This window comes from Bos indicus, chromosome 7 (genome assembly GCF_029378745.1).
Source record: "Bos indicus isolate NIAB-ARS_2022 breed Sahiwal x Tharparkar chromosome 7, NIAB-ARS_B.indTharparkar_mat_pri_1.0, whole genome shotgun sequence".
In the NCBI taxonomy this organism is placed as follows: domain Eukaryota; kingdom Metazoa; phylum Chordata; class Mammalia; order Artiodactyla; family Bovidae; genus Bos; species Bos indicus.
The window spans coordinates 46,261,551-46,273,918 of NC_091766.1; the positions used below are offsets into that span (position 1 = coordinate 46,261,551).

Here is a 12,368-nt window from a genome sequence, read left to right on the forward strand (position 1 = left end):
CTCTGCCGCCTAAGGAATGACTGAAGGGGCCGCTTAGTGCCGTTTCTGAGCCAGGAAGCAGTGGAGGGGGTGGAAAAGCAGAGCAGTACTGGCTGCAGTGTCCCCTTCCTTGTTTCCCTGAAATGGACCCACTGGTGTCATGGTGTTGGAGCTGGGGGAGGACGGGTGGTGTGAAGTGACTCCATGTCTCAGCTATGGGTGTGGAGAGGTCTGCTTGGGTGACATGGTGACTGGCCTTCAAGACTCGAACAATACCTGGGTAAAGGCATGTCCCGTTGCAGGTGTCTTTTGAGGCAAAGAAAAATAGTTTTTTGTTTACCAAGAGAATCATCCCCTGTTGCTAAGGAAAGAGCTAGAAGGAAGGGGTGAAGTGCCCGGAGGGGAGGGTGTGTGGTGACAGGACTTCCTCTGGGGGAGGTGCCAGAGGAGGAGCTGAGGGGTGGCCCTGTATCTTCTGTGCCCTCTGTGCTCTTGCTGGGACTTGGCCTCTCCAGGACCCGTCCCCCTCGGGCCCCCACGGAGCAGAACACCATGTGCGGAGTCTGAGTTCCCTGATGACCTGCTTTCCTTCTGAGCCACTGGTCCAAGCTCCATCATCTCTGTCTCCTCCAGGTGGCCCTGGGTCCCCAAGCCTCAGGCTGTTGTCTACCCAGTGTCAAACTGATGGGGGCTCTGGCACAGCTCAGATCCTTTAGATCTTTGTTCTCTTACCTGGGTTCTCTTCTCCCCAAGGCAGGGTTTCCTGGAGTGTTGTCTGTGCATGACCGCTGGTGCCCACAGTGACTCTAGGAGTCCCCTTGGGGTACTTTTTTTGAAGTCAATAGTTATGGTTGTGTTTGATGTATACTAAAAGATGTTCATGAACATACGCAATCTCAGGTTTTGGGTTTCTCAGGCATTAGAACCAAGGATGAGACCTGAAGTCTGTGGGTGACTGCAGAGTGTGCTGGTAACAGCAGGGCTTTGGGGACAGACTGCTTGGTTCACATCCTGGCTCTTCCCTCTACGGACTGTGACACCTTGGACTTGCTGCTCAGTCTTCTAACTGGGGATCGTAAGAGGCCCTTCCTCTAGGGTTGTTGTGAAACTGAGCAAGTTAATGCATGTAAAACATTTAGAAAGTGCTCAACAGATAATGCATACTCTGTTGGTGTTCATATTATTTAAAGAAATAATATTGAACAAAGAGTAGTGAAGATGGTATGCAAATAGCCAGCTCCAAAGTAAATGTTCTTTCTGCATAGATAATCCTGGATTCCTAGTTCAGCTCTGCACCTGCTCTTTCTGTGTCCTGGGGAAGGCATGGTAGCTCTCTGACTCCTCAGTTTATGCATCTGTACAGTGGGGAATGGAATGTTTACCTTGCAAATTTGCAAGGTTAAAAATAGGAGACCACCCTGGCATAGTGACGGGCACACAGGGGTCACTTGGGGGCAGCTCTTGTGATGCTGTTGATGACATTGTTTCTGCTGCCATACCTACCCTGTGAGCGCCTGAGGGACGGGACCAAACACACGCATCTTGGGACCTAGAAGCACCCAGGACGGGGGAGATGCTAGACAGACTCATCAGGGCTGTGTCCTAAGCTCAAGGACGGGCACCTAAGAGTGAGCGCAAGGCAGGTGGGGCTGCTGCCTTAGGAGCTCAGGCTGCTTCAGGGAGAGACACCCAGGGGTGGACCAGGAGGAGGAGGAGCTCAGGCTGCTTCAGGGAGAGACACCCAGGGGTGGACCAGGAGGAGGAGGATGTTGGGATTTCAGGCTGCATTAACTGTGAGGCTGCCTTTTTGAGGGAAAGTGGGAGAAGAGGCCAGGCAAGGGGGGGTGGTGTTTGAGCCTGCCTGAGGCCCCTTCTTAGCTCCACTGCCTTCCTGGGCCCTGGTGACATGTGCTCTTGGAATCTCCACAGGGCCTGCCCTCCCGCCCTGCCCTGGGCCCCCCCCCGGGTGAGCTCTTGGTTCCCAGTGAGCTTCAGTCTGTCCTCTTCCAGCCACTGGCCTCAGCCGGGCTGTGGCAGCCCTCAGGAGGAGCCTCCAGGTGTTCGGCACCGTGGCCAACCAGGCATGCTTTCTAGAAGGCTGACAGGTGAAAAATGACCGAATCTCCTGACCCTTGGCCTGAAGGAACGTGCGGACAGTTACACTATGGTGTCCTAAACTGGTGGCCTTGGGACTCCGGTGACCTGAGAGTGTGGAGAAACCTCTGTTAAGTGGCCTGGAACCCCCTCACAGGCGGAGAAAGTGAGAGTTCTGACCTCTGGCCTTGAGATTGCTGAAAGGAGAGGTCCTCGTATGGCGGTGCAGGAAAACCCGAGCGGGGCCAGGCCGTGGTGTTGCAGCCCCGGCTCTGGCAGGGGGAGCGGAGGTGGACCCTGGTCTGAGCTTGTGAAATGATACATTTTGCCCTCACTGTGTGCTCTGTGGGAAGAGATCAGTCTAGACCCCTTTCTTGTTTTCAATTAGTGTACCCCCACTAGCAGTGAGTATACTCTCTCCAGGGGACAGAGAGTGGCCCTCTCTATGTGGGGGTAGTAATAATAATCAAAAGACAGTATTGCTAGTTGTATTACTACAGCTGCTGTTAATTAAACATTTACTAAGAACTGTGGTGCTGGAGAATACTCATGAGAGTCCCGTGGACTGCAAGGAGAGCAAACCAGTCCTAAAGGAAATCAACCCTGAATATTCATTGGAAGGACTGATGCTGAAGCTGAAGCTCCAGTACTTTGGCCATTTGATGAGAAGAGCCAACTCATTGGAAAAGACCGTGATGCTGGGAAAGACTGAGGGCAGGAGGAGAAGAGGGCAACAGAGAATGAGATGGTTGGATGGCATCACTGACTTAATAGACGTGAGTTTGAACAAACTCCGGGAGATGGTGAAGGACAGGGAAGCCTGCAGTTAATGGGGTTGCAAAGAGTCAGACACGACTTAGTGACTGAACAACAGCAATAAGCCCCACTCTGTCCTTATCTGAGCTACCTATAAGTCCTAGGTGGTAGATGCCAGCTCCATTGTACATAAGGAAACTGAGTTGAAGAAACCCTAAATGACTATTAGTTATTAATATTATTTAAAGAAACATCATATACAGCCTAGTAAATGGGCTCAAATTCCTGAGTGTGGATTCCAAAGTCCATGCTTTTAATCTCTTTAGCTTTTCTTTTGGTCTTTATCATATAATGGCTTAAAAAAAAAAGGCAAGAGAGGATTAAATTGCATTTCTGTTCTAGACCTGATTGTCCTCAGAGCAAGGATTGTGTGTGTGATGATTCTGGCCTTTGCCCTTACCCCTTGGGTCAGTGGCCACAATACCCGTAGCCATCCTCGTAGGCCGTGTCAGATGCAGCTGCTGCTCTGGGCTCTGTGGAAGCTTTCCCTCTGCCCGTGGGCCGCTGTAGTGACAGGGCCTGGCCTGGGTCTGTGATGAGGTGTCTAGGAAGGCTGCTGTACTAGCGGCAGGCGTCTAGGGCCCTCTCCCTGGCCAGCAGTGTGGCCTGCTGGGGCTCCCTGTGGCACCTTCCTGGGGTATTCCAGACATCATCTGGGGGCAGATGGCTGGTCTTTGTCCTTCCGATGCCAACTCCGGAGTGCTGTACAGTCAGCCAGTCAGAGAGGATGTTGTGATGTACGTGATTGTGAGGTTTGGTGCTCCTCTCCGAAGCCCAGACTTCCTGTGTGAAGCTGAACCAGGCATTCCCTCCACTTCCTGGGTGTCTGCCTCTTTCTCTGTAGAGTGGGGTGGCCATCCCTGTCCAGCCTCGGACACAGGGTCACTTTCAGGCCAAATGAGCTTAGTTTGTGAAGGCTTTGTTCTAAATCTAAGAGGGTGCGTGGTTGCCTTTAGATACCCCCTTGGAAGCCTTCCTTGACCCATCTGTTGGGTTAGGGGCTGTGTGTCCCCAGCCCCCATATATCTTCTTAGAGCTGTCATTACACTGTAGCAGAGCTGCCAATCTGTGGTGTTGTGTCCCCCACACCCCTCCTCCAAATCTGAGAGTTTTTGAGGGAAAGGACTGTGCCCTGATCGCTATTGGTGGCACAGAGCTGACACCCAGTACGTATTTGTAGAATTAGGAGATGATTGAATGAATCCATTTCCAACTGGGGGATGTGCTTGTGAGTCTTTCTGATCTCTCACTTGGCAAAGAACTTCTAAGAGAGATTAGGAGGGGGAGGAATCAGATGTCATGTCTCCTTAATATTCTCTGTCTGAGTAACCTGTGGGTAGATCAGGTGTGGCTTGATCCAGCACCCAGACTGTCTCCATGACAGGGTTTCATTCTCCCCATTCCTTGGTTCCTTTAAGTGAAGCTAGGCCTATTCTCAGACCCCGCATGGTGAAAAGATGACTACAGCAACTCTGCCCCCATATCCTCTCTGACTCAGTCTAGTGGGACAGATGGGGAATCTTGGTCCCAGCATTCCTAGGAGGTCCTGGAGCTCATTGTGATCGGACTAGCTTTGGTCATATGCCCTCTCCTGAACCAGTTACTGGCCAGGGGAAGGCCGTGTGCTAATTAGCTTAGATGGGACTTTTGCTCTACCCTACGTGGAAATGAGGAGGAGGGCATGGCAACCCACCCCAGTGTTCTTGCCTGGAGAATCCCATGGATAGAAGAACCTGGCGGGCCACAGCCTATGGGGTCACAAAGAGTCAGATGTGACTGAACAACTACGCATAGCACAGGTGGAATGACAGTGTGGGAGGGTGGATCCTCCAGGGAAATGGAGGCTGTTGCTGAGAGAAGGGGAGAGGCATATGGAGGAAATAGAAGGTACTTTCATCATAGATAGCATTTTATGTAAAAAAAAGAAAAAAGAAAAAATCAGTGCATCCATGCCTCAATTCTGGGCCCCTTCAAGCTAAAAAGATGTTTTTCCCCTTCAGTTGTCTGCATCAGCCCTGCAGTTCTGTGTGCATGTCCAGTAAGGGCCCAGTTGCTCCACAGATGCCTCCCTGGCTTAGCTGGGGACCGGCTGTTGGCACTGGGCTCTTTCACGCTTTCTGGCTTAAACATCTCTCAGTCTGTGCATCTTGCTTATGGCATGTCAACTAGGTGGGGCCCTAGAAGGCATTGGTTGCGAGCTGCCCAATGAGAAAACCAAAGCCCAGAGACGTGAAGGCTCTTCCCTGACAGCGTAGCCAGTGTCAAAGCCAGGATCAGAACCTGGTGTCCTGGTCCCATCTCGGCTTTCTTCCTAACCCTCGCCCTCCTTTCTACTTTGAGATGAGATTTCAGAGCCACAGACACACACAGGAGAGACTCAGGCAGGAGTCTAGAGGACTCGTTACAGGAGGTCGAGCACCAGGATGATGCCTTGTAGAACAGTCCCGTCTCCAGATGCAACCCTGAGCCTGCCTGCCCTTGGGTGCCCAGCCCAGGGTCTGCGGCTGGCCTCCAGGCTCCAGAAAGTCAGCAGTTAAGTTGGCAGCCTTTGCCTTTGTCCTTTCTGAGCTGAGTGATTAGGGTCTCTAAGAGTAACCATTATCTGTGTGTTTGGGGAATGCATGTTTTTCACACATGCAGCCCTTCCAGAAAGATTTAGCCTGGGGATGCAGCAGACGGGCTCTCCATTGAGGGCAGATACCAATCATTTTTACAATTGTTTGCAACAGGAGAGGAAGCTTGAGCTTAACAGTTCTGTTGTGGATGGATTTGGGGGAGAAGCATGAATGAATTATCAACAGGATGGCTTCTGCTTTTATCCTGGGATTTGCTGCCGTCCCTGCACTCCGGCCACCCTGTGCAGAGCCCCAGGATTTACATTCCTCACAGGTGTGGGCCTCATTGTGTGCTGAGGTCTCAGGGGCCCGGCTGGCATCTGTAGGAGAGAACCTGTCAGGTGTGTCCGGGGAGGGAGCACGGTCCTCAGAGGGGAATTTGGGGCAGCCCCCACACTTCTTCAGTTGGGGGAGGGTCCCCAGCCAGGGACACAGACCTGAGCGAGTACCCACCAACCTCTGGAGTTGATCTGAGCCCCCATAATGTTTTAAAGAGCCCTTGACAGCAGTGACCAAGAGGGATAGCTTTTTCAGCCTCTTGCTAGGGGGAAAAAAAAAAGATCCTGCTCAGAAATGCATTTGCGGGAAGTTTGAAGTTTGAAGCCCTCCAGCTGCAGCTTGGCGGCCTGGGTGGTCGGGTGGGTGGGATGGTGTCCTCGAGTGGGCGGGGAGTGGAGCATGGCAGCTGAGGAGCACAGCCAGGAGGGCAGGAGTTGCATCTAAACAGCGGTGGTGGGTGTGCCATCTGACGGACCTGGGTTCAAGTCTTGCCTCTTGTTCAGCAGCTGCAAGAACTTGGGCAAGCTACTTGGCCTCTCTAAACCACAGTTTACTTATCTATAAGATGGAGATAATACCTCTTTGGATATGATGAGATTTAAGTGAGAAATTGCATGTAAAGCTCTTGATGCTATCAATGGAAGTGTTCTTTGCTGTTATTACTAACAACAGTGGTGGTGGTGGTGGTGTCAAAGGTGCCCTGTCCCTGGTCTCCATCAACACTTCCCCAAAGACCCCAAATAAACACCAAAGCTTTGTAAACATACTGTGTTTCTAGCCCTACTCCCCCTTCCAAGCAGACGACCACCTTTAAGCTCCTGTATTGTAGAAATTCTGGCACCGTCCCTAATATTGATACAGGTGATATTTCAAAATGATTTGTCACTTTCCAAATGTCAGGCAGTTCTGGGTGGGACAGAAGCCAGAGTGCGTGATTCCTGATTCAGAGAGGAGGCAGGTGGGAGCTGAGTACACGCATATACCTGGGGTGGTAAAAGGTAGGACAGGTGGAAGGACGGGCAGAGGCAAGTGGAAACGGAGGCCCAGGACAGTTTCCCATACCGCACCCCGATAATGACCAGACAAGGAAGGTGGGGGACTGAAGTCACACTGGTCAGCCTCAGGGGTCTGTGTACCTGTCTTTTTTCCTGTGTGACGTGGTGGTGGACACTCTGCTGACGGTTTGACTCCGTCTTCCAGGAAAGGTGGCTGGTGTCATCCCAGATGTCATGGTCAAGAGGAGCAGAGTTGTGCCTGCTGAACACAGGCCTGTGCCTCACCCTCCCCAAACTCGCTCTTTCAGAAACATGCCCTCATCAGTTTTCGGGAGCCCAGGGTAGGGGCGGGGGTGGCATCTTGACACTCAGGCCCTGAGGATGGTCCTCTGGGTCTTCTGCAGGCATCACCATGATCTGGCTCTCAAGTGAAGTGCCTGGGGAGTTTGGAGGTGTCCCACGTGTGTCCATTCCTGCTCATGCCCCCCACTGTAGCAGGCAGTGCCCTGGAGGCATAGTTTCTCCAGGAAATCCTCTCAGCCCACACCCTACCCTACCTGGTGGGGTAGGTGAGACTCCTGAGTGGGTGGTCTTCTGTGGTGGAAGGTGGTGCCGGTGCCCTGGTTGGGAGAAGTCCCCCTGGCCGTGTCCTCACTCTAGCGTGTGGGTCCCCTGGCCTCCCAGTTGAGGACAAGTTCCACTCTTGTCATTCCCCTGCCTCCAAGGGCCTCCTTCGTTTTGTTTCTAGTTGTTTATTTGGTTGGCCAAGTGGCGATCTTGGCCCCAGAATACATGAGCCGTTGGACCAAGATCTGAGTTCGTGCCGTGCTGTGTCCTAGGAACCTGGCACCATACTTAGTATTCAGTGTTTCATCATGTTCCTGTTTTATGCCAGGCCCTGTGCTAGGACTGGGGTGCAGCAGTGAGCACCACAGATGAGGCTGCATCCCCAGAACTTAGAGTCCAGAGGTGAATCCTGGGAGCTCAACATGTGCTGGTAGGAGGAGCGATCTAGTGAAGGGTCCAGGAACCCTCCTGGCCAGGGCAGGGTCCCTGACTCTGTCAGCTCCTCTGGACACGGGTGGCAGGACTCAGGGCTGCCCCTCCTGAAGGTGGTTAGGACTAGGGCCCTGATCACTTCTGATGAAAGGGGCTGGCGGGCAGCCCAGGCCTCGCTCACCCAACCTGTTGGGGTTTCAGATTTGTTCCATCTGAGCAGTCAATTAATTAGTAATTGGAGCTCCCATCATCCCGGGCTCTGAGCGAGTTGCAGGGTGCCCCTCCTTCCTCCTTTCCATTCGCTCAAATTGAGCAGCCAGGTCCTGTGATATCATTTGAAACCCTGCCAAGAAGCAATTAACATGCTGTTTGCTGACAAGGATTTGCTGCCGCTTCAGGAGCAGGGGCCGGGATGAGAAGGCCAGTGGCGGGGAGCCGAGCCGTGAGAGCAAACAAAGGTGCGGATGGAGGTGCTGCTACCGGTCTTTGAAAGTTGCCAGGCCAGGCGGGAGTGGCCTTCTCTCCTTGGACCTCCTTCTCTCGCCCCTCCCTGCCCAGACCTGTACACTGCAGGGGTGGCCCTGGATTGTAGAACAGGATGGGTTTCTTGGAAATTCTGATGGCAGTGGCCAGTTACTGAGCTCTTACCAAGTGCTAAGTGCGCTGGACTGAAGAGCCCATTCAGTCCTCACAACAACCTGGAGAGAACCCATTTTACAGGCCAGGAAACAGAGGCACCAGAAACGAAAGGGCTGGCCCCACGTGACCCAGGCAGTAAGCGGTGCAGGAGAATCTGAGCATCTGGAAAAGCCTGCATGTTCAGGCGGGTACCCAGTGTGGATAAAAGGGTCAACCCCTGGGCCCACCGCCAGGTCACGGTGACTTGCTACGGGACGCGGGCTTGATAAATGGTGCTGTTGCGTAATCAGTGGCTGCCTCTGCGGGGTGTTAGGTGGAATCTGGCGGAGTGGCTGGCCCAACCCAGCCTTGCTGACAGAGCAGAGGCCCACGGCAGTGAGGGGCCCGCCTGGGTGAGGCTGAGGGGCAGGGCTGTGTCCCCGTCCCGGGTGGCTGACCCTGTGACAGACCCTGGGGACCCTTGAGGAAGCACCTGCGGGTGGCTGTGTCCTGATCGGAGGGGACTGGGAGGCCTCTCTCGGTGGCTGGGGTCCCCATGCTCTGCTTTCCCACCTTCTCAACAGCTTTGGGGCCGGCCTGTGGGGACTCCTGTCTTCCCTGCTGTTGACTCATCCTGGGTGGAATTATGTACAGAAATTAGTCAATGGAGCCGGTCCGTGGACCACAGGCAGCTCCCTGCAGGCGCGGTGCAGGGGCTGTGCCCGCCTCAAGGGTCCTTCCAGGACCTGGAGCGGTAGCTTCATGGGTGTGTTTTGTGGGGGAGGGGACTGCTCCTTGCAGGGCAATACATACAGTTGGAGGCTGGTGGCCCTGCCCCCTGCCTAGTGGCCTTCCCCCCATCCTCCTGAGAGGGGAGAGTAAGCTCTGGCTTCTGCCGGCTTCCAGAAAGACATGGAGGCCCTGAAACTGGAGGTGCTGGCACCTCCCACCCCAAGCCCTTCCCAAGCATCCCGTGTGCCAGGCACAGAGTCGGGCACTGAGGATTTGGGGGAAAACAGCACATGTAGGAGTCAGAAGAATCTATGCTAGATGGGGCAGGTGTGAGAAATGCGGTCCCACAAGAGGGTTCCTTGTTGATTTCCTTAAGGTAGCATGGACCCTGGGTGACACTTGTGTAGGACACGTGGTGCAAAAGGGCAGATAGCCACAAGGGCACCCTCTGCCTGTTTCCACCATCCGAGCCCGCCCGCAGAGACAACCATGGTTTCTGGGGCGTCCTTTGTGTCCTGCCAGAGATGTGCTCAGTCAAGCGTGCGGGGGTCAGGGCTTGTGCATGTATCTCATCCCTCCAAGCTTTTTCTTTTTGTGAATAGCAGTGTACTCTGTATGCCAATCTGCCTGATTGCTTTTTTCCCCTTTAATATTTGGCACATCTCGACACTCATTCTGTATCAGCTCACACAGAGCTGCCTCGTCCTTTTTATTGGCTGCATATTATTCTGTTATGTAACGAGGCCATACATTTTTGGACCAGTGCCCCATGGATGGGCTTTGTGGTTGCTTCTTGTTTTTTTTCTGTTAACAAGTGACCCTGCTGCAGTGAATGTCTTCGTTAACATGTGCGTGAGCAGGAGAAATCCCCACAGTGGACAGTGGATGAGCTGATCGAAGCAGATACGCATTTGTGAAGTTTGCCTGATGCTGCCGTGTTGCCTCATGCAGAGGTTGTCCCACTTTTCCTGTCTTGGCCGCAAGGTGTGAGTGGCTCGCTTCCCCATATCTCCACTAATGAGGAACTGTATCAACTATGCTGATCTTTGCCAATCTGATGGTTGAAAAGTGGTATCTCATTGTGGTTTGGATCTGCGTTGATACAGCTGTGGGTGGCTGAGCTCTTTTGCATGTGTTGCAAGCCACGTGTAGCTTCCAGGCAGGTTTAAGCAGAGGGCCATGTGAGTGGTGGCGTGACCCTTCACTGGCAGGCCTGCTCGCTCTGCCCACTAACCAGTGCTCGCTGAGTGACACACGCTGGTCAGGAAGGGGCAAAAGAGACCTGGGATGGGGTTGCCTGGGCCACTCTGCCAAGGGTCAGGTGAGGAGGGGTTTGCCTGCCTGGAGTGCTGGGGCGACATGGCATGTAATTCACTTCTGTCTAGTGATGGAGAGGAGAACTTGGACTCTTTAGACCAGGGGAAGAGTTGGGGGCAACCTTCTCCCTGACTGGCAGGCAGTTCTGCCTGGAGGCTGGGAGGTAGATGCCTTGCTCTCTAGAGCTTCCCACTCTTGGGACTTAGAGCCAAGGTGGCTGCTATGGGACACTCTGCTCCTCATTGAGCTGCCAGGCTCTGGGCCAGGGCATCCTCGCTGCCTGGAGCTTTCTGTGCTGCAGGGCCCATGGTGGTGGTGGGTGAACTCCACGTGTGTCCATCTGGTGCGTGGACCAGCTCCCACCCCCTGCTCCTGTGAGCTCCCGTGGTTTCAGGCCTGTTCTTCACACTCTGCCTTCTCCTCTCCGTGCCTCCGGCCCCAAAGCAAGGGGGGGCGGCGAGCTCTCAGAGCTTCTCACCCGGCTCCTCCCTGACGCCGATCTCTTCCCCTACTCTCCGACTTGACCGCTGTGGCTCCTTAGTGAACTTCTTCCCCTTGATGACAGTTGTGGGCATGGGACTGCCCACCTAGAAGCCTCCGTGGATAAGAATGAAGTCCCCCCTCTGAGCAGCCCCTGCCTCCAGTTCTCCTCTCCAAACTCCATCTTTGTCCAGATCTGCCAACCCGCCCTCCCCAGACACGCACTGTGCCTCTGGGCCTCTGTCTGATCTGTTCCCCAGGCCTATGATCGTCTTCCTTTACTCAATGCTTACCTCCCCTGAGATCGAAGTCAGAGGCGCTGCCCAGGAGTCATTCTTCCGCCACACTGACCTGCTCTCTCTGCCCAGGGGCCGCTTTGGGGGTCAGTCTCCAGGGGTCCAAGGGATTGGAGTGGCGGTGATGGCTGTGGTCATAGTCACAGCCCACAGGTGTGGTGGGTGGCAGGTGTGACACTTGAGGCTGGGGGTCAGAGCGCGGAGCAGTGCCTGTGGGTACTGGAGGTCGAGTCCCACCTGGGAGAACAAGTGCTCCCTCCTCACCTGGGACACCAGCCTTGTCATCTCGCTGCTGCCGCAGCTGGAGCTCCTGGCCCAGGGCCTGGCAATGTGTAACTGGTGAGGGAGGGGATGAGGGGTGAGAAGGGTTTTGAGCAGAAAAGCAACAGTCAGACCTGCCTGGTTACGAGTCAGTGGACTGAAAGGAGGAGACGCTTCCAAAGGCTGTGTGGGAGTCCACACGGGTGGACCCAGGGGATGAGGGCCTGGGTCAGGGAGGAGAGTGGGGGAGGGAGGGTGGCCCATTCTGACAGAGTCCTCCTGGGGCTCTCTCTGTGAGCTGGGTACAGGCTTGCCCACCAGGTCCGTCCCTCTGCAGAGCAGGGATGGCTGCTTTCTTCTTGCAGGTGTCCAGCACAGCGCTCACACATGGCTAGCACGCAGCAGGTGCCCACTGGAAGGCGCCGGCTAAGCTTGGACCTGGAGCCCTGAATCCTGAGGGAGTCTAGGTGGGGAGGCATTTTCAGTGGGCACTCTGCACCTTTTCTGCTTCACAACCAGAGGTAAGGGCCAGGCAGAGCCAGACGTGGGTGATGGCTTTGGCTTTCGAGGTTTCTGGTGTCATTTGCTGAGGAGGAGGTTGCCATGTAGCTCTCTGTCTGTAAAGAGCCCAGTGCAGGGTCTGGGCACAGCAGGTGCTTAGCCAGTGGGAGCCATTGTGATGGTGGTGCTAGAAGCCAGGAGGAGAGAGGGCTTGGAACCCACAGGAGTCAGAACAGAATGAGGGTGACACCCTGGATCAGCCCCCCTGGGGACTGTTGTGTGGCCTGCGACATCAGCCGTGGTAGCAGAAGGCTGGGCTTGCCACTGTGGTCTGGGGCCTCTCAGGACAGGCTCTGCAGGACTTGGTAAGGATGACTGTTCTTGTG

At 54.4% G+C, this 12,368-nt stretch overlaps 1 protein-coding gene across 1 annotated transcript in view; it reads left to right on the forward strand.

The window, feature by feature from the left end:
- The first annotated feature begins 11,912 nt into the window (after window positions 1-11,912).
- Window positions 11,913-12,368, forward strand: part of LOC109562038 (uncharacterized) — a 232,263-nt gene continuing 231,807 nt past the window's right edge. The window contains exon 1 of the transcript XR_011567693.1: window positions 11,913-12,002. The gene's annotated coding sequence lies outside the window, so the exon portion shown is untranslated. The remainder of the gene's footprint in view (window positions 12,003-12,368) is intronic.